This window comes from Daucus carota, chromosome 1, assembly GCF_001625215.2.
Source record: "Daucus carota subsp. sativus chromosome 1, DH1 v3.0, whole genome shotgun sequence".
Classification (NCBI taxonomy): Eukaryota; Viridiplantae; Streptophyta; class Magnoliopsida; order Apiales; family Apiaceae; genus Daucus; species Daucus carota.
In genome coordinates, this window is record NC_030381.2 from 34,361,607 (window position 1) to 34,385,601 (window position 23,995).

Sequence of the window (23,995 nt, forward strand, 5' to 3'; positions counted from 1 at the left end):
GTTCATTTAAATAGCCCATATGCAGGCTGTTGATATAATTATGTTGCACTGCTCATTTTATAACATTCTGCTTTTAAGCTTCCTAGTTATGTAATGAGTAGATCAAGTTTGTTAAAACTGCACAGAGTACATAAGCGGCTTCTTGTCGCGTTTTTCAGGAACACTTGCCTTCTGGCTATGAAGTTTTGTAACAATGCCATACTAGACCTTGTTTTACAACTCTAAATTCCAACATAAGTGATGATAAAGCTTAGTGTTTCACTTGCAAAAACTGAGAGTGTCAACTAAGTTAAGTTTTGTTGCAGTGATGCATGGGAGTATCAAAATGCAATATCAGAAACAAAAGAGAACATCCAAACCAAACAACCAAGTCCCCTACATTCACAAACACTCCAAAAAGATGAGACTTTAGTTTTAATATTTTACATGTGTTCTTCGTTAAACGATATGATCATATCAGATAGTATAGAGTCTAGAGACTAGAGGTTGGATTGTGGAAAGACTGACTTGGGAACCATGACTTCATAAGGAACTTATCAAATAAAAATGTGGAATGACTGGAATCTAATGCACAGTTTTTTTCTTGTCAAAAAGAAAAAAGCACAATCTTTTAACTATATCTTAAAAATTGCATGCAGATTTATTCAACAATGCTAGAAAACAATTACTTTTGATCCTTAATTTTGGGAATAAGGTGGAACAGTTGTTCTTGAAATTCCAAGTTGTGTCATGCTTAAAGAATATGATATAGTTTTAATGGGTTTTTGATCCAACATTTCATGGAGCTAAAGGTGGTGTTAACACATGTTTTTTTTATTAAAATAAAACTATTGCAGAGTGGATTAGTCATCATATGAGTGAACTTTAATTAAGATTTGGTATCTAAGAACACATGTTTTAAGGCCAAGTAATTGGACCCTTAGAGCATGTACAATTTTATAAAATCTTCGGCTGAAAATCTGACATGTCAAGGTAAAAATAAAATGTGTAGATAATATTTATAAATTTTATATTTTCAGTAGTACAAAATTCTTTTATAATTATAATCAACCTGATCATATTTGACTATGACAAGATTTAACATCATATTAAAATCATATATCTTATGTATGATAATTTTGAAATAATAATAGAGTAATAAAATATATTATTTTTAAGCTATAGCCAATCAAATATAACAATTCCATCTAAACAAAATATCTCACGACTTAACGTATTTCAGGTCCGATTCAACCGATATTTTTAAGAAGACCATCACAGATGATCATGATACTTTTTAATCTTTAAACGGGCATAAAATATTTAATATATGATAGTTGGTGGAAGTCCCCGCACCCACACTTCTTTCAACATATAGTGCCCACATAGAAATGAATATATAAATTGTTAAGAAAATGACTCACAAGTTTAGCCATACATTGCGATGACAAGTTGAACCCCACATTGCTATAAAGCCAGAGTATAGGATCATTAGAAACGAAAATTTAATTTTTAATATTTATATTAAAAATTCTCTAGAGAAAAAGACATATGTAATTCAATAAAATGCAGAGGACTACTTACAAAAAAAAAAATTTAAAAAAAATGCAGAGGACTAGAGAATACTCCGGAAATTGTCTTTGTACAAGGATATCGATGATTAATGACCAGCTTTGGGAAAGATAATAAGTTTTGGAGTAAGACGAGGGATACTTGAATAAGTATAACTATCAAAATAATTTTCAAAAAATACTTAACATATTTTAATTAATATAATAATGTGTATGTACGAAGATTGTGTATATTGTAAACTCATTATATTTATAAGAAAGTAACTAATAAAATATGATCATTTTTTCAAGAAAAATATATTATCATTTTGGAACGGTCCAACATTTATCGATTTATATTGACTTATTGTGATAAATGTGTAACTTAAATTTTTTATTAGTTATTTTATATATAGGGGACTTATAATTTAATACAAATATGAAAAAAAATAAATTTGATATTTTAGTTATTTGAGTGATGAAATTAATTTTGTAAAGATAGTAAAATAAATAAGTTGTTCAAAAGAAAATAGAGCCGTCAAATCCCAGGGCCCAACCCTGGACAGACCTTCTCGAATCTCGAATAGGTACAGAAAAATTTACCCTACTCGAATATATGCAACGTATATGACCTTCACCTGAATCGTAATAATGGACCTCTTATCATCAATTATCAGCCGTTTTTATGACTTACCACCATTGCTTACTATCATCAATAATTATGGACACTTGCTATCATAACTTACCAAAACTAACGACTACTGGTCACCATCATACAACTTCTCTTACAGCTTGTTACCGTATAAAATCTTCATAAGATTAAAACTGATCATCTATGATCAATCATCAATAGTTTAGATACGTAGATTTTCTCAATTTTGAATAATAAAATCGCTGTTTATATACTGTATAAGACAGTGATTAGTGTACTATAAATTAGATTACAAATAGTGGTAGGGAAACTAGTTTTTATTTGTATTTAAGAGTTGGTTTGTATTTGGTCACTTGCTTATATAAAAACCCTTGCCATGCACGAGTGATTTATAATATTTGTAATTTATCGTATATAATTAAAATACAAACCGATCATATTAACCGAATTTTTAAATGTTTTGACTTAATTGATAATAAAAAGATTTATTAGAACACGTTATATATTTAGAAGACCCGTAGAATAATACTGATCTGCTGATAAAACTCGACTGGCCAATAAAATTATTAATATTCCAATTTTAATAGAATAATAATGATAATAATATTATCCTTTTCATATGTATGTTGCAGGGTTATTTTTAGAAAATCGGTTTTTTAGTTAGAAATCTGAAAAATGTAAAGTGTTTTAGTTAAAAAGGGTAGTTGATATGTTGTCCAAAATTATTTATAGAAAATTGTGTTTTTTTAGTTAGAAAATATAAAAAATATAATAATTTTAGGTAAAAAAGATAATTGATTATATAATTCGGCACAAGTTTTGACCAAATTTTTAATGGTTCGGCTTTAATAGTATACTAGCTTAAAACCCCTGCAATGCACGGACGGTTATAATATTTGTTATTTTATTTTATATATTTTAGATTTAACGAATTTTATTGAAAGTAAAATGGTGATAGAATAATGTGATTAGAAAAACTTTTTATTTAACAGCTGAATAAATTTTTAATAGTTAAATCTTTCAAATAGCTAATTTATAATCAGGTCAAATATATATTTTTAAATGAGAATGTTAAAATATATTTTTAATACATGTTACTCACTCAATATCTGCCCTTATGACTTTTTCGCACACATTTTAAAATACTTTGACGACATAGCTAGACATGTTACTTTCAAATATTTCTTTTTATGAATAAAAGTATTGATATAATATTTTTATTCAGAAAAAAAAATTCAAAAATAATACTTTTAACTATATAGTCAAAACACTTTAATATGCGTACCAAAAAGTCAAAAGACGGATATTTAAGAACGGAGGGAGTATAATTTAAAGAGACCCATAAACCCAGATAAAAACAACCCAATTAGTATTTTAATATTTAATTATTAATAGTTAATAATATAGTATAAAACATATAATTATAAGTTAAAGGGAAGCGTAAACTCAAATACTGATCATAATACTAACCTAATTTTTATTGTTTTGATTTAATAGACAATAGAAAATACATATTATAATTTGTTATAAATTAAGGAGGTCCATAGATCGAATATGAAACGGTTTATTAAACTTGATCGACCGACCAACTGAACTTTTCATGTTTCGGTTTTAATAGTACAATAATTGATAAAATCGTATAGATTTGTAATATTACTTTTAAATTGAGACCATTAGAGTATTTAAAAATAACGGTAATATATTTTGGTCGAAAAATTTCACCATTTATTTATTAATAATTATATATTAATAACATTATATATATATATATATATATAATATTGCCTGTGTTAATTGTAGAAGATCGGGTTTTTAGTTAGAAAATATTAAAATGGGTTTTACTTAAAAATGTAATTATTGTATTCCTCGATGTTCATTTAGAAGCTTGAATTTTTTAGTTAGAAAATATAAAGAAAATAACATATTTTAGTTAAAAAGATATTTGTTTTTATTGATAGGTATGTATTTCGACCCAAAGTTAAAAAGAATAATTAGTTATTTAGATAGACTCGTATTTCGGCTCAAGTACCGAGCGACCAAAATTTCAATATTTCAGCTTTAATAGTAAAAAAAAATAACATATTTTAGTTAAAAAAAATAACTGGTTATATAGATAAGCCTGCATTTCGGCCCAAAGAGTTAAAAAGAATAATTAATTATATAGATAGGTCCGTATATTTCGGCTCAAATACCGACACACCAAACTTTAATATTTTGGCTTTAATAGTAAAAAAGATAACATATTTTAGTTAAAAAGAATAATTTATTATATCGATAGGCCTGTATTTCGGCCCAAAATTAAAAAAATAGATTTGTTATATAGATAGGCCCATATTTTGGCCCAAGTACCGACCGACCAAATTTTTAATGTTTCGGCTTTAATAGTATAGCCCAAAAATAAAAAATAAATTTGTTTTATAGATAGGCCCATATTTCGGCTCAAGTACCGACCGATCAAACTTTTAATATTTCGGCTTTAATAGTATACCCAAGTACCGACCGACCAAACTTTTAATGTTTCGGCTTTAATAGTATACCCAAGTACCGACCGACCAAACTTTTAATGTTTCAGCTTTAGTAGTATAGCCCAAAATTAAAAAATAAATTTGTTTTATAGATAGGCCCCTATTTTGGGCCAAATACCGATTGACCAAACTTTTAAAGTTTCGGTTTTAATAGTACTAGCTTATAGCCCGTGCAAGGCACGTGAGCTTTTTAATTATTTATAAACTTTTTAAATATATTTTAAATGGTGTGAAAAAATTTAATTTATAAATAATAAATTAAAATTTTCAATAAAATAAAATTCGAAATTATGATTTGTTTGTAAGTTAGAACTTTGGTAAATACATCATCACAACCATTAATGGTTTCAAATAAATTATTTTAATGAAGCAATTACTTTTCTCGTATGTATCATGCCAAAGTATTAAATTCTATCTATCAAATTTTAATATATTTTGAGTGGAATACGTTATGCTAACTCCTATTAGATTATATTAATAAATGTATTTTATATTAAAATTATTATAATGTGATTTAAATATTTTTCAAAAAATTTATATGGTTCTAAATTAAAATTGATAAACATAATTTGTTTTGAATTAAGAAAAGGCATCATAAATATGCAATAAGAAGGTAGAATCTATTTTGGATTAAGAAAAAGTTTTTGTATTTGTTCCTCACATAAATCCGGCTTATTAATTTTAAAATATATTATAAAAAAATTGTGACGGTGAGATTTATATGATTCTACGAATAAAACTGGTAGGAAATATTTATTTAGGATTAAAAAAAACATATACATGTGAAAGACAGAATTTGTTTTGGATTCAGAAAAGGAATTATAAACATGCGTAGATATCAGCTGCCTTCTAGAACAGAATTTAATTTTGTTCCAATCTAACGGTGCTTATTTGTTCAATATAAGATCCAACGGATGATAAACTTTTGGATTAGAGGACCATGCGACCAAATTATCTCCCTTACGCTTATTATATATAAGTATATAATAGTATAGATAGATGTTTCAGCTTTAATAGTAAGCCCAAAATTTAAAAATAAATTTGTTTTATAGATAGACCCCCTATTTTGGCCCAAAACCCGACCGACCAAACTTTTAATGTTTCGGCTTCAGTACAGATAAGTATTGATATCATAGATATATAAAGAATCCCACGTCATCATTTAATTTCTCGAATAAATAAATATCTTTCTTATAATCCCACGTCGAAATACTAAAAAGAAAGTTGGACTGAGTTTGTTTGACTAAGTCAACAGATGGTCCCATGGATCATTGACCAAACGACGCAAATAGCGGAGGATGTCAGTAATAATTTCAGCTTGTAATATGTGCTTTATACTTTTATTCGATTTAGATGAATATTAGTAACTGATGAAATATCATATTAAACAAGTTTTATATAACAAACTAGTAAAAAAAGTCCATCTCATTCTGTTCAGAAAAAAAAAAAAATCCATTTCACACAATTTCTCGATCCTCTGTTCAAACAAGAAGGTACAAAACTAAGATTGTTTTCTGATGAAAATAATTCATCGGCATAATAGGCTTTATTGTACATCAAAAGTCAAATCAGTATTTGAAATATTAATATATTAAATTAAGGGAATTGATAAATAAGCTCCAAAGTTTACTATTTAAGCTTCAATTCAATTTTTTTACTTATCCAAATCTCATTATCACCACTAATATGGATGAAATATGTGGAGAAGGCATGGGTATATAAGGTATAAAATTTGGATTTGGAGCTTAAATAGTAAACTGTGGAGCTTATTTATCAATTCCCATTTTTTATATACTTTTATCTTCTTAGATGATGCATAATGGATACTCCCTCCGTCCCACCCATTTCTTATCGAATGGGTTGGGCACGGAGGTTAAGAAATATGTATAAAGTAGTGGAAAAGAGGAAGAAAAGTGGGTAAAGTGGTGGGACCCATTGATTTTGGGAAAATAGATTTTTTTGCCCCTCAACTTATTATTTGTTTAGAAACCTACCACTGAACTATAATTTTTTTCTTTTTTGCCACTAATGTTAGGTTCGGATTTTTTTTTGTCACTAACGTTAGGTTCGGATTTGATTATTAACACTATGTTATTCTTTTTAGATTTAATTGCATTTGGCACCCCTTTGATTTCAGTATGTTGCACATTGCACCTAATAGTTTTGGAATAAACACTATGCAGCCCCTTACTTTTAACACGTAGACACTTTGCACCCTTTCTGTTATCTTCTGCCGTTCCTGTTAACTTTTGAAGGGGCATTTTGGGAAATTTTATTATATTTAATTAAAATCAGACTTTTATTAAATTTTCTGACCATCTAAACGATATTTTTCGGAAATCTATTTTTCAGTAGTCTGCAATATAATAGTAATCTGTGTCTATATCTTTATATGTAGTACTCCATATATGTCCTAGGTAGTTTATCTTAGAGGACGAGAGTACAGATTTTTTTTACTCAGAAAGGAAATCTCAAAATTAACTTATGGAACTATATTTATAAAAAGTGGGAACCTTAAAATACGTGACCAGTAGTGGTAAAGAACTATAAAGTCAAGTGATACTATATTTTTGTGGAGTCTTAAAATAATTCATAAAACAAAATTTTTTAGGTTCTTGAAATGCCTGTTAAACTCTCGTACTTCAAGGTAAACTAGCTAAGGGACATATAGATGACTGTATATAATGTTATAGACACATATCATATTACCATAATATTGCAGACTACCACTATGTTTTTATAATGCTAAAAAAATAACATATTGTTAATAATCAAATCAAAACATAACGTTAGTGACAAAAAAAAATCCAACGTTTTTTTAAGGAAAAAAACCAACATTAAATTTTATTCAGAAAAAATAAAATAAAATAATTTTTGAATTTTTTTGGAGTCTCAAAATGCGTGTCCAACTCTCGTCCTCCAAGGTAAACTAGCTAGGACACTACATAAAGATATAAACACATATCAGATCGCCGTTATATTGCAGACTAACACTATATTTTAATAATACTAAAAAAATAACATAGTGTTAATAATCAAATCCGAACCTAACGTTAGTGACAAAAAAAATCCGAACCTAACATGAGTGACAAAAAGGAAAAAAATTATAGTTCAGTGGTAGGTTTCTAAACAAATAATAAGTTGGATGACAAAAAAATCTATTTTCCCATTGATTTTTAATGTATAAAAAGAAGATAATGGAGTAAAAGGAGTGTGAAAAGGAAAGAAAAGTGGAGAAGTGGTGGGACCCATTGACTATTTTTGGTAAGTTTTGAAATGTAAAGAATTGGATGGGACACCCAAAAAGGAAAGTGTAAAGAAATGGGTGGGACAGAGGGAGTATAATATATTCTTGTAAAATTATTTGATATTTTCAAAAATAGAAAAGGCATGTTTGGCCATTTGGGATGTGAACGCTAATCAGCCTACGTGGACAAAAATAGGGGTTTGAGTAAAATTTCTTCACTCCAACCATCCTCTCCTTACCTAAAATTTTTAGATGAGAGAAAACAAAACCCCATATTTAGGGGATAGAAAAGCAAGCCCCTATTTTTTTTCCAACTCATCTCCCTCTCTCATTTTCTTTCATTTTTCATTTTCCCTCTTTTTTTTATCTATCTCATCATAGTAAAAATTCTAATAAAATATTATTTTTTCAAATATAGGGATGATTATAGGGAATACCGTTGGAGGAAAACAAGTTTTTGCTTACCTATATTTTAGGTAATCATTATTTTATTATATTTTAGGGGTTCAAAATAGGTAACACCATTGGGGTTGCTCTAAAAGAAGTCCACCTTTTTGTGCCTGTCCCACCTCCACAATTATTGGTGCGTGTATCTATTATTGACGCCTTTGTTTTTATCCCTCGTGTTTTTGACATTTTTATTTATATTTTAAGATATTAAAAAAATATTAAAATTTAAACTTAATTTATCGTATAAAATTTATAAAAAAATATTTAGAGTATAGATTTTAATTTGATAAGAATTTAGATTTGTACAGCTAAAGTGGGTGTTTGTTTAACACTTATAAGTCTCGCTTCTGAGATTATAAGTTAGGAGCACTTATTCATACCGTTTACGTAATAAGTCAAGAAGAACTTATAAAAAACTAGGAATGCTAACTTTTGTTTGAGGGCTTCTGCTTATTTCCAAAACACTTTAATTACTTATAAGTCTTATCTTGCTTCTAACTTTTACTTCACTTATTTATTTTAAGAAAGAACGACTTATTTTAAGCTCATCCAAACGGCTCCAAAATAACCCGAGGAAGTAGTGGGATTCGGAGAGCAGGAGTTTAAATGTGACCTCACTATTGCAGGCCAGCTCACAGTAATCTATTTTTAACGATCAAAACTAAATTTTAAATTGATATAAATATTCGAAGTTTCTATTTTATGTAAAGCATTGACTATCAACAGTAACAAAAGAATTAGACAAAGAAAACGCTAGTGAGTGGGAACACGGATAAAAGAATCTCCTTAACGCGGCGGACCTTTGAAGAAATCAAGTCCAATGACAGATGTAATTAGCAAAAAGAAAAGTTATTATTCGTGTTAAGACAAAAGAAGCTTGTCTATATATAGAGTTGCTCCCAGATTCTCCACATATTCATTCACTTATGGGAACGTTTTGAAAGATCCCAACCTGTTCTCATTGTCCCAGCTGTTTTAAATATTCAATGTGCCAAACAAAAGGCTGGGATAATGAGAATGGTTGGATCTTTCAAATCTACCTATTAATGTTGAAGGTGGTCATTAAGCTACACCGTTTTCACCCTCAGAATCACTAGTTGGATTACGGTATGTGTCATGTGTGTGTGTGTGTGTGTGTGAAGTTAGTGACTAGAAATCTGGAATGTATTATGCTTGAACTCAGTTGAGCTGAAATGTTTTTACAATTGCAGGTCAAGATTCTTGCACTTGAGATACAGCTCATTTGTACGTAAGATATTACAGTTTTTTATGCATGACAAATATATATGTTTCTATTTCATATGTGTGAGCTACAATGGTTAGATAAGGTTTCTCCGGTGAAATTTGGACTCTCTCGGATAGATAGCGAATAGGTTACTACATTTGCTGAAAGAAAATTAGACTGTTTATTCGAATTCTGAAGTAAAAAATCTTAATAAGCTTCCGGTGACCGCATTGTCAACTGATAAATTTTCTCCTCTTGTTTACATGTTCAGAGTTCAGACATGACATCACCCACACACAGTTGTAGTTACGGTTACGAATCTGGGTAAGATATCGATAAAAGACCACAAACAGAGACTAAATTGATTTAAGTTGGCCCATTGGTTGGCTAGTGAGGTTTATGGCTGTTGTACACAAACAAAATTTTCAGCTTTTCTAATGATGCACATATTTAGAGGATGTACAGTTTGGCCTTTTACTAAGTTCAGATGGGTACCAAGATTGATCCTCAATGTTTCTGTGTGTCCAGTTAAGGATATGCCCACTGTTGATAGTAGAAGACTTTCTCATTCATCAGTAACCAACTTGTAATTGATTTCTCTAATTGAAAATTATGGTGGATTTTGAGGATATAATGTAGGAATCATGTTATTATACTCAGTATCAGCAGAGTCGGGAAGGAAGGTGCTGCTGCATTTAGGCGTCTCAAATCAAAACTGCAAAAGGCATTGCTTAGCTATCACGTTTCTACGAGTACAGATCAGGTCTGTGCCGCCATTCAGGGTACAAAGCTTCGGAAAATATCATAAATTACCGGCCAGGTGTTTACAGGTATTTGATTTGATTTTATGAAGAAATCCAATTGCTAATAGAAGCAACATATTTTGCTGCATGCCTGCATATGAAGCTTATCGTTTTTAAGTATGTTATACTGTATATGAGAGTCAAATTCATCAATCCAACAAGATTAGAAATAGTTACTACACATCTGAGTTTTAAGAGCTAGATGAATATGGGCGGTTAAGGTACCTTCTAGCGATGAATCAGCTGGACAGAGATCGATTGGACATATTTCCTGTATAATATTTTTAATTTCAGCTTAAACTCGCCTGATTTTCAAACTTTTCGTAGCCTATATCCGCTTAATCCTGATTTTGTTCACCTGATTGCCGAGAAATGACTAATTGTTCTGTTTTTCATAATCGAGGCGTATAAATTTTGTCCACCTGATTTAGCATTTTGCGAAGAAATGACTAATTGTTCTGTTTTTCATAATCAATTACTATTTGAACACTGCTTCACACACTTCGGAAGTACAACATTCTGCGCTTCTGCCTAGCCATGTTATTGACATGGTCAATTCAGTTCATCTCCTTGGGCCTTCCAAATTTCATACAGTTTATTAAAGATACTTGTTATAAAATCTCTTCACATCGGGCTTTTGTGTAGTCTTCCAATAGGATTGGATTCTTTTAACCCATATCAAGAAGCCCACGACGTGTGTCAGTCATAAGCAAAGCATGAGTGTTGTGCACAATTAAGAATCCTAAGCTTAAAGCAAACTCTGCATTAGCATTACCCTTTGTAAACTCCACATGGAGCTTTGCAGGGGATAACTGGAAGTTGGAACCGGTCAAGGACTCAAGACCATCATTGTACTTCATTGCTCTAAAAGTCAAAAAGTCTTAAATCTTTCCCAAGCTCCTGCTCTTCTTTCTTCCTTGCCATGCTTGTGGATCTGTCGGAGCATTTACAATGGATTCTTCATCCCTATCCCTATTTTCTTATTAAATTTAGTAATTCCCTAAAATTATCTTGATGAATTTAAAAATCTTCTACATCTCATTTCCATCATGTCTTACCCCATCCCTATATTCAATTTTATATTACTTCTTTCTCTCTCTTTCATCTATTATCTAATCAATTACACTTATAAACAATAGTAAAAAATGAAATGAAATGGAATAGGTAATGAATAGTAAGTCCCCAATTATGGGGTTTTAGTTTTTGTCCCCGAAACTAAACCCCATTTTAGGGTTTCGGATGGAGCAACAATTTAGACTAAAAATTAAGAATTTCTCTAAATTATAAGGATATGGGAAGTATGGGGAATCCAATAGGAATGCTCTGAGACCTACAATTTACACAATCCCCAAATAGATAAATTTTAGCGGCCTCTCTACTTCCTTTTGAAAGCAGACATAAAATATGCGTACATCTTACTCTCTCCAGCCTGATGCACGAGCACTCGAGCAATATACACTATTCACAGATTTTATAACAATAGTTGCCGTGACAAACCATGGCAAAAACAGAGATTTATAGACAGTGGTCGTGTACTAGTAACTCAGAGAAAGTTAAAGAATAATTCAACTAAATAAAACAGAACTGAAAGTTTAAAATCTTTATAAGAACCACCATTATATGCCCTAAACCAGAATCTCTGTTAATATTAGTGCAAGTTAATTATATTCCTCCAAGATGTAGGACTCCGGTTCCTACAAATCAAGCAATGAAGAATGTCTGGACCAAGGTAAATTCAGAAATCGATCAATTATCGGGAACATAGCATGTAATAATACAGAAAATCAGATGTGAATCAATCGTCAGCAATATAGCATGTCATACAATTGTTAAAATTAGTTGTCAGCAACGTAGCATGCATGTAATTTTTATGGAACCATTTATACTTAACTTACAAGATGCAGGGGACTGGGGAGCAACAACTCTTAATTATCTCTCTGAATAAGTTTATTAATTATGACTTATTAAATATAAAATAGTAAATATAACAATTTTTTTTAAAGTTTGGTAAACCTTCAAGTGGTACCAAACAAGCAAACGCATTAGTCTTTATCACATAAATAATACAATATATATTCTAAAATTGTGAAACATACAAATAAACTGGGATCGTATTTGTGAATAAGTAGATGAAGATCGAATAAGAATAACAAAATTGAAGAATATAAAGAGATACAGAATATTTGTCTCCAAAGCCTAGACAAAAATTTCCGAGATTACAATACAACAGCGGTGACACTTTCACCAACATGCTTCGACACTATTTGACATGAGAACTAATTAAGACGGCTGCATCTTCTTGGTGTGTCTTTTATATATGATGAATAAACTTGTGTACTACACTTCACATGATTAATTTAAACACTTGAATTATTTAGTCGGTTGGAAATTAAATGAGTGATCAAATTGGATTTATTAAAATTAAATTAAAACAATACTGGTCCGTATTTATATGACCAACTTACGAGGCATTTGTATTCATAAGTTGCACACTGAAAAATTCTCTAAATCTCGCGAATGCTTGTGAAGCGTCGAATTTCTTCGTAAAAAGCCCACACAAGCGTCTTGTCTTGTTAAAGTTATGGATTTGTGTCACTCATATACATTTTATTATTCTTTTGATGATTTAGAATTATATACTATAATATTTTTCAAAATGGATTAGAATCGAACTGTACGAAGGATACGCCCAGTAAGGTGACCAACTTTAAACAATTATATATCACTGATTTCTTAATCATTTTGAATAATTAAATGTATTGAAGCATCACTCATCCTGACACAACAATTACCTATTCTTTTCTTCTTTTTTTTGACACGAACAGTTATCTATTCAGCAGAGGGTTCTTAAAATTCTCTAGAAGTTAGTATGGTATGATTAGCAACTTTCAGACCAAATCAAAAAATTCAAACTTGGAAGTAGATATCATAGAAGTTAAAATATGAAATTTTCGTTTACAAAATTTCAGAATTAGATGATCAATACATCTTAAATTACGTGTTTAAAGTTAACTAGCTTATTTAATGAGATGGAGGGGGTATTTCACAAAATTTACAGGGCATCTTTTGCCTGATTACGGAAACCTCAAATTCAGTCAATAGTCGTCAGTTATAATTCCTTATTAGTTCATAACTTCGAATTCAAGGCTTTCTCAGACTTTGTACATGAAATGCCTTTATACTGGTAGTTTATTCCTCAATATTTATTTAGCTAAATATGATCGAATTTTTTCGTCCAAATTACCTGATACTGTAATAGTGAAACTCTATTATCAATACTAAAAAAATTTGCATTTACCAGCTACCCTTTAGTTAAAAGTAGTTGTTTTTCTGATTCTAAATGTTGCAGATGATATGCAGGGTTACACCCTACCTTTGAATCTAAAGATAATAAATTAGATATTTCTGAAAAAAGTCTTAAATTTATCAAGAATCATAAAAGCCAACAAGGTCAGCATATTACTGCACAGCCTGTTAATGCACATGACTCTTCTTTTCTGGAACGCAGGGACCATCCATCCGAAAATAGCTAGCTGATACGAAACCCTAAAAACTGGTTGGTTTTTGCAGGTTTCCTTTTATTTAAATCACAAGTGAGAGCGACATAAAAGAGCAGTCTGGAGAATATATACTAGCTAGCTACTTGCATGAGAGAACCAACTGGGTATTCATTGACAAGTTCTATTTGAGCTATATATACCAAGGATTCTAATTATTAGCTCTGAGGTTCTGGAAAATTCAGACTTTTTATCGAAACGAGGTCTGTACCGAGAGGGAAGCAGCTGAAAGGGTACTTTCATAGATATGCAACTTCACATGTTACATGTACTAGAAGTTGTCAATTTTGTCTCTGCTTCTAGAAATCTATCATACACACTAACATTTTAGCAGCGCTCCTGTTCAGATATTCAATGCATCAACCATTAATTAAGAAGAAATTAACTGTTAATTCATAAAGGACATACTTTGAAGCTTGATTTGGTCTATAAAATTGAAACTTCTATTGGATGTGCTTAAATATTCTTGATTAACTTGGCAGTTAATTACTTTTATTCAATTAATTTCAGACCACACCATTTTACAGAAATTACTACCAGAAGTAACTGTAATTATCATAAAACCTGTACGAAGAGGTTAGACTCCAATATTGAGACGTCGGAGAATATCAAGATCCTAGTATATAGAGGCATTCGGTGTAGCAAGATTACAACTTTGAAGAAGACAATGGCATGTTTCATTGGATTGCGGACTACATAAATTTAAATACCAAGATACGGATTACAAAATGACCTGCAAGAATTAATCATAAAATATATAGTGTATTAATTTGAAAACATCTAAAAAGCCAGAGTAGTCCTCATATGCATCTAATTAAATATATAGTAGCAAAAAGGTACTCCCTAGCTAGGTCAATCTTTGCATCTGGAAAACCAGCAGTCTACTCACGAATACAAACCCTAGCACCACAAAGCTTTCCCTCAAAGAACATCCTAGCACCTGTTTGATCAGTTATAGATAAATAGCTCTCTGTGCTCTATGGCCATTTTATTACACACAAAAATTACATGATGAAAATTATAATCATGTTTATTGTATAAATGGTAATCACATGGACTACTAGATCAAGGAGGACCTTTCTCACAAAAGATTACATATATTAGGTAAGTATAAACTGTTAACTCATTACATTTCAAGGTTTACATAAGAAACTTATACTGGTGGAAAAAGCTCACTTAATTAGGTCAGCATAAAAGCCCTAGCTGCGCCTGTGAAGACTTTAATTACTACCAATATATATCTTGGAACCGATTGTCGAACTAATTATTTATCCAGCAACATAGCCAAGTGATTTATGATGTATGCAAATCATTAACTATATATAATTGTGAAGGGTATAAATAGATATGTTTAATGCATGTTACACACAAAAGCAAGTATGAACAAACTCAAAGCTGTCACAGATTAGGCTCAAACCCTAGCTACGCGTGAGCAGCTAATTACAGGGATTTTGATGTAAATCACCAAATTGTCCACAGTAAATTCGTTGTCAGAAGAAAATAGTACTATAAAAGGAAAAAAACCTGCTACTTTTCGGATGAGCTAGGTTTAATGTAACAAGAAAAAACATTGATCTGCAAATTTTTACAACCTAAATCTTAAAACATGAAAGATTAATTCAAAAATCATACAGTAAAGTAGTAAACTTAACTATATTCATAGATCTGCAGATCTCAATATATCCGATTGTCTAGACAATAACAAGAGAAGAGGCCGAAGATCTAAAATTTCTGCGAATCCCACAGATACAATGAGGGTTTCCCATGCGACCAGCAAGAGGTGAAGCTACCACCACGATCTGATTTCTCCAAAGTAGGAAAACTAAGATCATGCTGGCAGCTTCAACTCTTAGTGGTGCATGATAATTAGGCTATACATGAGAAAACAGAGGTGGAAGAGAGAGAGAGAGGTTTCTTTCATGTTGTTGGAGGATATATGGATGAGGTTGGCTTAACTGGAATATTTATATCGAATTAGGGTGGGTTAGCGAGCTAGATGGATAGAGGATTGGTAATGAAGAGCTTTGGTAAAAACATACAATAAAACAGATTTTAAAGATAAAGAGAGGTGGTCCCTGCAGTGACAGGAGCTGGATGAGGTGAGGATCGAAGAAAATTGAATATTGTCACGCCTGCACCATCACCACAACAGATCCAGACCGGTTTTGCGAGGGTTTCTATACATATTGTAAGAGCATTTATTCACTTTAGGGTTGGATGTGTGGGGACCTTTTCCATCTGTAAAATATATAATTTCATCCCTCTTTACTATTGCATTTTTCTTTAATTTTTAACACATATTTAATGGATTGCATCTTGTACCTGTTGCGTGTCAACAAATTTCTTCAATTCTAGCAGGATACGTATTTCCGTGTCATCATCACACACTAACGACTATTTTTTTTTATCTAGATCGAATATTTTGATATGCAGAGAGTTTTAAGGATTCAGGAGCAAATTTAGCGGTGATTGGTGCGGGCAATGCGATTTTTCTCTAAATTAGCAACCAAACCGCATATGCGGGTTGCTTGAATATTCAAACCGCAACTACACTGCTAGCATAAAAACTGCATAAACCACACTACAAAATTGCTAATTATAAATAATATACATCTGTATATAATATAATTTTATTTAACAGTTACTAATTTATTTATATATGTTATTATATTAGAGCATCTCCAATAGTTTTCTAGATGGCTCCTATATATAATATAAAATATTAAGCTCCTAGTAAGTTAATATAAAATTAAGAGTGTCAACTCCAACAATGCTCTTTATATTTGCTCTTAATTTATATTTTATTCATATTTGAAAATCAAACATTTGTCATGTAGTGAGAGTCTAATGTAAAAATGGGAGGAAATGATTATTTTATTAAGTTAAGAGCCAACTAGTAGTTCTTAAATTAGAGGAAAGAGAAAAGGCTCTTTAAGGTTTTTAAGAGCCACTAAGAGTCTCTTGGAACTCTTTTTTTTCTCATCCTCCTTACATTTTGATTTAAGAGCTAGTTTAGGAGTCTCTTGGAGATGCTCCTACGGTGCGGTGCGTTTGAACCGCACTAGTAAAATGGCAATCTGCGACCTGGCAACCTGCATCGCACCTCTCAGTTTGTGAAAAATTCAAACCACAACCGTATCACGAAAATTATAAATCGTGTTTTGTGATGTGGTGCGGACGGTTTGGCGGTTCTGTGATCACCTCTATGAGCGATTATTATTAACGGGATTGAAGTCAATAAAACATCATCACCTAACTAAATTAAAAAGTGTTTGTTAGTGTGTATCAAGAAAATCTGAATAAACAATATACTCTTTCTGGGCCAGTTTTACGGTCTTCATTTCCTATTTTCTTTATGAGAAAACTTGTCTACATATATTTAATATGGTAATTAATATGTTAAGTATATATGTTAGTTTTTAAATAAAAACAAGTCAAAAGTTGAAAACATATATATACTTTATTTATTATAATTAAATTAAAAATGAATTTTGACAAGGGAAGAAGAAAAACAGAACTGGGGAATAATAAACTCTCAATTATTCTATTAGCACAGAGTTTATTATAAATAATTAAATTCTTGCAAGTAATTCGGTAATTTTACGACTCATATGATGATTTATTCTAAATTACTGAAGTGCAACACGCCTTAATTTTATTAACAAGGTTCCTCGGTTTTATTAACCGGACGATCAAATTAATATTCATATGCGGGTTTTTTTTTTGCTAAATGGCTAAAAAACCCTGCGTAATTATCTAGAACTAGAAATCTATGAATAGACATTAGTTTATGGGTTGTCTATTAAACATTGCAACCGATATCGTTGTCGATGATGTCTATGTAAAAAAAAATAGACATTGATTTCTGACCGTTGTGTATGTTAATTATCATGCACATCGGTTTTAAATAATACATTGATGTCCATGCTCATTAATACGTCGTTCTGAGTTATTTTAAATATTAAATTTTGTAAATTTTTGAATAAATTTTATTTATATATTTTGAAATATGTGTCAAATAATATAAAAAAAAGATAAAAGAAATTTCAGGGGCCGATGGAACACCATTTTCATTTGATTAGGCGTCGATTTTGTGAATTATTTAAGTTATTATTAATACATTTGAGGCTATAAATATGTCTAACATTTCTCTGTGTAGTTTGAATGGGGGAAACCAGGGCGTCAAGAAGTGGCACCAAGGGTCTGATCATCGATACCTTTGAGAGCCATAAGATACACATGCATCCATTGTAACTGAAGTAGAAAGAAGTAAAGGCGTAGCTACCAGATGAGTAGAGCACCCAAAGAAGTGGTGGTTATGATTAAAAAGAAAATGACTCAAATTAAGCAAATTATTATAATTATTAACTATCACAACTCACAACTACTCATAGTAAAGGAGCTCTCCAGTGGTAGCTCCTATAAGACTATAAAGGCTAGTTTAATTATGAGCTTAATTAGTGGTCCAGTCATTTGTATGCATGCACATATACACAGCGCAGGAGAACTCACTGGAACAAGGTGGTGAGTATTGGCGTTGTGCAAATTCTAGCTAGCTAGCTCCTAGAGTGGTCCTTTTGCTACACCACAGGATCACAAGCAATAGTTCAATATGCTACTACTCCCTCCGTCTCTTATTACTTTTCCTGTTTCTCTCAGGCACGTTAGCCAATACACACTTTTGATCTTTAATATCATTAATTTCATATTAGTATTAAATATAAAAACTTTATTGTATTAAAGTACTCGTGAATACGAATCCAACAAGATCACTCACGACTATATTTAGTCTTATAGATTAGACGTAAATTAGTAATTAGTCTCATGTTATGAACAGTCCCGATATATCAAACGAGAAAAGAATAAAGAAACGAAGGGAGTAACATTTATATGCTCCCCAGTCTCTCTTGGCCAGCCTGCAACTCTACTTATTAGTAAATTGACACGACTAGCGGACACACTCATGGTCGTCTATATATGCATATGCATATGTAAATTTGGCTATGCTTTGAAGCTTTATTCATTTAGGTATACCTATAGCGACTGGAGTAGCAGACTCCCTGTCCCGATCGTGTATTAAGTATTTTACAAAAAAACAAGATATTGATTACGACCATTCGGCGAATAATTTTCTAAATATTCATATCTCACTTCTATATGAGTAATGAGTCGGTAGCTATGACACCCCTCAAAATCAACTTGATGTAAATATGAACAAAGCCCTAATATGAATGGTATGTGGACTAGAATTTTCTTTTTCTTTATTTTAAAACCCACTACAAGAAAAACGGGTAAATTTGACCGAAAAAATCGGTCAAATTTAGTTAAATTTGACCGAATATTTTTGACCGACTAAATTTGACCGCTTAAATTTGACCGAAATTTTGAAAATTTTAAAATTTGAATTTTTTTCAATTTCCCGCTTGAAAATTTGAAATTTGAATTTTTTTTCAATTTGCCGCCTACAATTTATTAAATTTGACCGCATTCGGTCAAATTTATAAATTTGACCGAATGCGGTCAAATTTCAAATTTGGCCATATCTGGTCAAATTTAAACCTGGACAGAATGTATTTTGCTACTTTGTGGTATATTCTTGTGTGCGAATTTTAATACTTTATTTAGTAAATTCACATAATATTATCTTACTAATCAACATATATATCACATAATTCTTAAAATTATATACCTTATTAACAAAAAAAATCGTAATGATATTCATGTACATTAAGAATTTTTCTATTTACAAAAGAAATGTTACAAATTTAATATAAGTTCCTAATTGGATTTTGTAGTTCCACTTTGTTCCTTATCAATTTGGACGGAAATTGTGACTTGAGATTTTTGGTCGACGGAGTTGTTTCTCGGACGCCGGAGTTGCTTGAGTTGCCGGAATTCCTCCCAAAGTACCATTCCACAAGTTAATTTTCTTGGTGATATTCTTGTACAAATAATGTTATTGTAGATAGAGATTGTGTATGTATAAATATATATGGTTATGAATGTGTATGTAAAAGAGGGGAAGAGGGGAAGATGGAGTCATGGAGATGGGGAGGGGGAGATGGAGTCATGGAGATGAAGATGGGGAGGGGGAGAGAGAGAGATTTGGAGAATGGAGAGTGTATTTAGGTTATAATGTGTGTTTGTATGTATATATAGGATAAGGATATGTTGTGATGATTTTAGACCGTTGGATTGTTGTGTTGGTATGTTAAATAAGGACCATTAGATGTGTTTCACGCGGATTGCTGACATGGCAATAAATTTGACCGCTGGCGGTCAAATTTAGTTAAAATTGACCGCTGGCGGTCAAATTTAACTTTGGGCGGCAAATTTCCCTCACAAAATAATTCGAATTATTTGAATGCAAATTTGACCATCGCTGGTCGAAAATGTAAATTTGACCGATTTCGGTCAAAAAAATTTCATAGATTAATTTCAAAAAAAGCAAAATAAATATATAATCATTTAATTAAATTACTAAAAAAAAGGTGCTAAATTCAAATAGTATTATCTTAACATCTATATGTTTGGACTGTTGAAAATATCATTTAAAAAATTTATTTTGTTAATCAGAAATGAATCTCATTTTAAGGAGTAGTACTTCTTAATATATTTTTCTTATAAAGTCATGCAAGTCAAATTTCAAATCTTTTAATTATTTTTTCACGTGATTAAAATCAATATATTTGAACATCCGTACGGTTGGATCGTTCAAAAAATAATTTTAATAATTTATTTTGTTAATCGGGAATGAATGTTATATTAGGATTACTACTTCTCTTAATATATTTTTCTTACAAAGTCATGCAAGTCAAATTCAAATCTTTTAAATTGTTTTTCACATGACTAAAATTAATATATCATTACATCCGTATAGTTGGATCATTGAAAAAATAATTTTAATAATTTATTTCGTTAATCAGGAACGAATCTCATTATAAGGAATAGTACTTCTTACTGGATTTTTCTTATAAAGTCATGCAAGTCAAATTTCAAATCTTTTAATTATTTTTTCACATGACTATAATTAAAATATCTGAACATCCGTACGGTTGGATCGTTGAAAAAAACATTTTAATAATTAATTTTGTTAAACGGGAATGAATCTTATTTCAAGAAGTAGCACTTCTTACAAGATTTTCTTATAAAGTCATGCAAGTTAAATTTCAAATATATTAATTATTTTTTTACATGACAAAAATAAATGTATCTTAACATCCCTATGGTTGGATCGTTGAAAGAATTTTTCTTTTATTAATCAGGAATAAATCTCATTTTAAGGGGTATTACTTCATACTGGAATTTTCTTATAAAGTCATCCAATTCAAATTTCAAATCTTTTAATTATTTTTTCACATGACTGAAATCAATATATCTCAATATCCGTACGGTTGGATCGTTCAAAAAATCATTTTAATAATTTATTTTGTTAATCCGGAATCAATCTCATTTTAAGGAGTATGACTTCTTACTGGATTTTTATTCTAAGGTCATGCAAGTCAAATTTCAAATCTTTTAATTATTTTTTCACATGAATAAAATCAACATATGTTAATATCCGTACGGTTGGATCGTTGATTAAATTATTTCAAAAAATTATTATATTAATTAGGAATGAATCGCATTTTAAGGAGTAGTACTTCTTATTGAATATTTTTTACAAAGTCATGCAAATTAAATTTTAAATTTTTTAAATTATTTCACACGCCTAAAATAAATATATTTTTATTCATATTTAAAAATTTACATATATTTAAAATTTAACCAAATTAAATTTTAACATGTAATGAAAGTAATTAGATCTGGGAAGGATAAATTTGACCGCCAGCGGTCAAATTTATAAATTTGACCGAAACTAGTCAATTATTATTCAAAAAAATTCCACCACTTCAAGCGGGAAATTTTGCCGCCCAAAGTTAAATTTGACCGACTTCATTTTTGACCGAAGGCGGTCAAAATTAATGACGTCAGCCCTAATTTTTTTTGGAGGGAATTTTCCCTCCTATTTTTTTGGGGACCCGCATACTAAATTTGACCGGATAAATTTGACCGGTGCTAAATTTGACCGGTTTTGGTCACATATGAAAGCGGTCAAAAATAGTCGGTCAATTTTAACCTTGACTTGATATCATATGAAGTTGACCTTAAATTTGACTGCTAGCGGTCAAAAATAAGCCGGTCAAAAATAATCGGTCAAAAATACCCGGTTTTTCTTGTAGTGACCATATGTAAAGGAACACTGTATAGAATTTTAAGTTTCTGTCCAACTAGGTTTGTAGGGATTAATGGTTAGTGTAGACCTGTCGATTCGTATTTTGTCATGTACTTTTCGTGTGTCGCGTATCTGGTACACGAACACAATACAAAATGAATTCGTGTATCTGAAATCCAAACATAAACACGACATAAAAAACGAAATATTTAATGGTTTGGGAGTTCTTTTTAAAATATTCAAAGACTTATTATATATAGAGTGATTGACAGTTTGCACCCCTTAATATTTAGGCGCTTTTTCAATTTGGTCTCAAACAATATTTTTTGGCAATATGCACCCTAAAGTTTGAAAAGCGCTTCGCTTTGCACCCTTGTGACCATTCTCCGTTAATTGACCGTTAAAGTTAACAGATTTCAGGTTTTCACTTTGCACCCCATAATTTTAATTTTTTTTCATAAGTATTTTGAATTTTTTTTTCATAAATGTAAGCCCTCACCCTTTGAAGCTCATGGCACAACTGTACCTGCTGAAGTAATGACGGAAGATAAGGTTACAAAGTCTGCTGTGGATCCAGTGGTGGGAAGTATAACTCTGGATGACTGATAGCACTCATGAGCGCAGGATTGTAATGCTTATCAATGTGATCAACAATTCAACTAATAATTGCTACTGTATGAAGTGTTACTTATGTAATAATTTTAGATTAGAGTTTATATTCTAATAAACTGTAAGCTTTATCCCAAGGTCGGAACTTGTTTGCAGATTTGCTAGGAACGGTAAATTATTTGAAGGACATGATTACCACACGAAAGGATAAAATTTAACTTCATATTACTAATGCCATCACTGTCTACCAGGAATCTTAATTCTCAACATCGTGTATGTAGAGCACATATAGGTTTTACATTGAAGTTTTATGAACCAACATGCTAGTTCCTCCAATATGTGTATAACCATTATTACTGACCAAGGAAATGATGCAGTAGCTACACAGCCTTCATTACAATCATATATTTCTAGGTCATGCCCTGATATGACCAGCGTGGATGTTCACCACTACATATCATTCAGTTGAGGAATTATAGTATTGTTGTAAAAACAACTCGGTTCCAGGCTGTCTGCTGCAAGAAAGGTAATAAGACTTAGTAATGCAAGGTTATACTGCAGCAATGTGAAAGAACTGATGCACAGGGGAGAAGTCACTCTTAAGTTTCCCAAGCTTACATTTATGAAAAAATATATTTCAAAATACTCATGAAAAAAAATTAAAAATGTGGGGTGCAAAGTGAAAACATGAAATCTGTTAACTTTAACGGTCAATTAACGGAGAGTGGTCAAAAGGGTGCAAAACGAAGCGCTTTTCAAACTTTAGGGTGCATACTGCCAAAAAAAATTGTTTGAGACCAAATCGAAAAAGCGCATAAACATAAGGGGTGCAAATTATCAATCATTCTTATATATATATTATATACACGCACACATTATATATATATATATATATATATATATATATATATATATATATATATATATATATATATATATATATATTCAAAACACAATATCACTAAATTTTTCAACAACCCCACCTTCACTTCCACCTTCTCTAGCTCCATCTCCACTTCCGGCAAATCCATGTCCGCCGCTCCCTCCACATCTGCTGCCACGTTCACGTCCACCTTCCCTCCGGTCTACCACCCACCTCCACCGCACCCTCCACCACTTTCATCTCGACCTCTGACACCACCACGGCACCACCTCCACCTCCGCGCGCTATCCAGGCCTTACC

The 23,995-nt window shown here is 31.1% G+C and overlaps 1 long non-coding RNA gene across 3 annotated transcripts; it reads left to right on the forward strand.

The window, feature by feature from the left end:
- Positions 1 to 9,159: 9,159 nt before the first annotated feature.
- Positions 9,160 to 14,321, forward strand: LOC108226734 (uncharacterized). 3 transcript variants are annotated; one of them, XR_010285543.1, is made up of 3 exons: positions 9,217 to 9,510; positions 9,615 to 10,458; positions 11,077 to 13,994. It is a non-coding gene; the product is annotated as an uncharacterized LOC108226734 (long non-coding RNA). The 3 variants fall into 3 exon arrangements; XR_001807711.2 differs by lacking the exon at positions 11,077 to 13,994 and adding an exon at positions 14,002 to 14,321 and having other exon boundaries at positions 9,219 to 9,510; XR_001807710.2 differs by lacking the exon at positions 11,077 to 13,994 and having other exon boundaries at positions 9,160 to 9,510; positions 9,615 to 10,612.
- Positions 14,322 to 23,995: the final 9,674 nt, after the last annotated feature.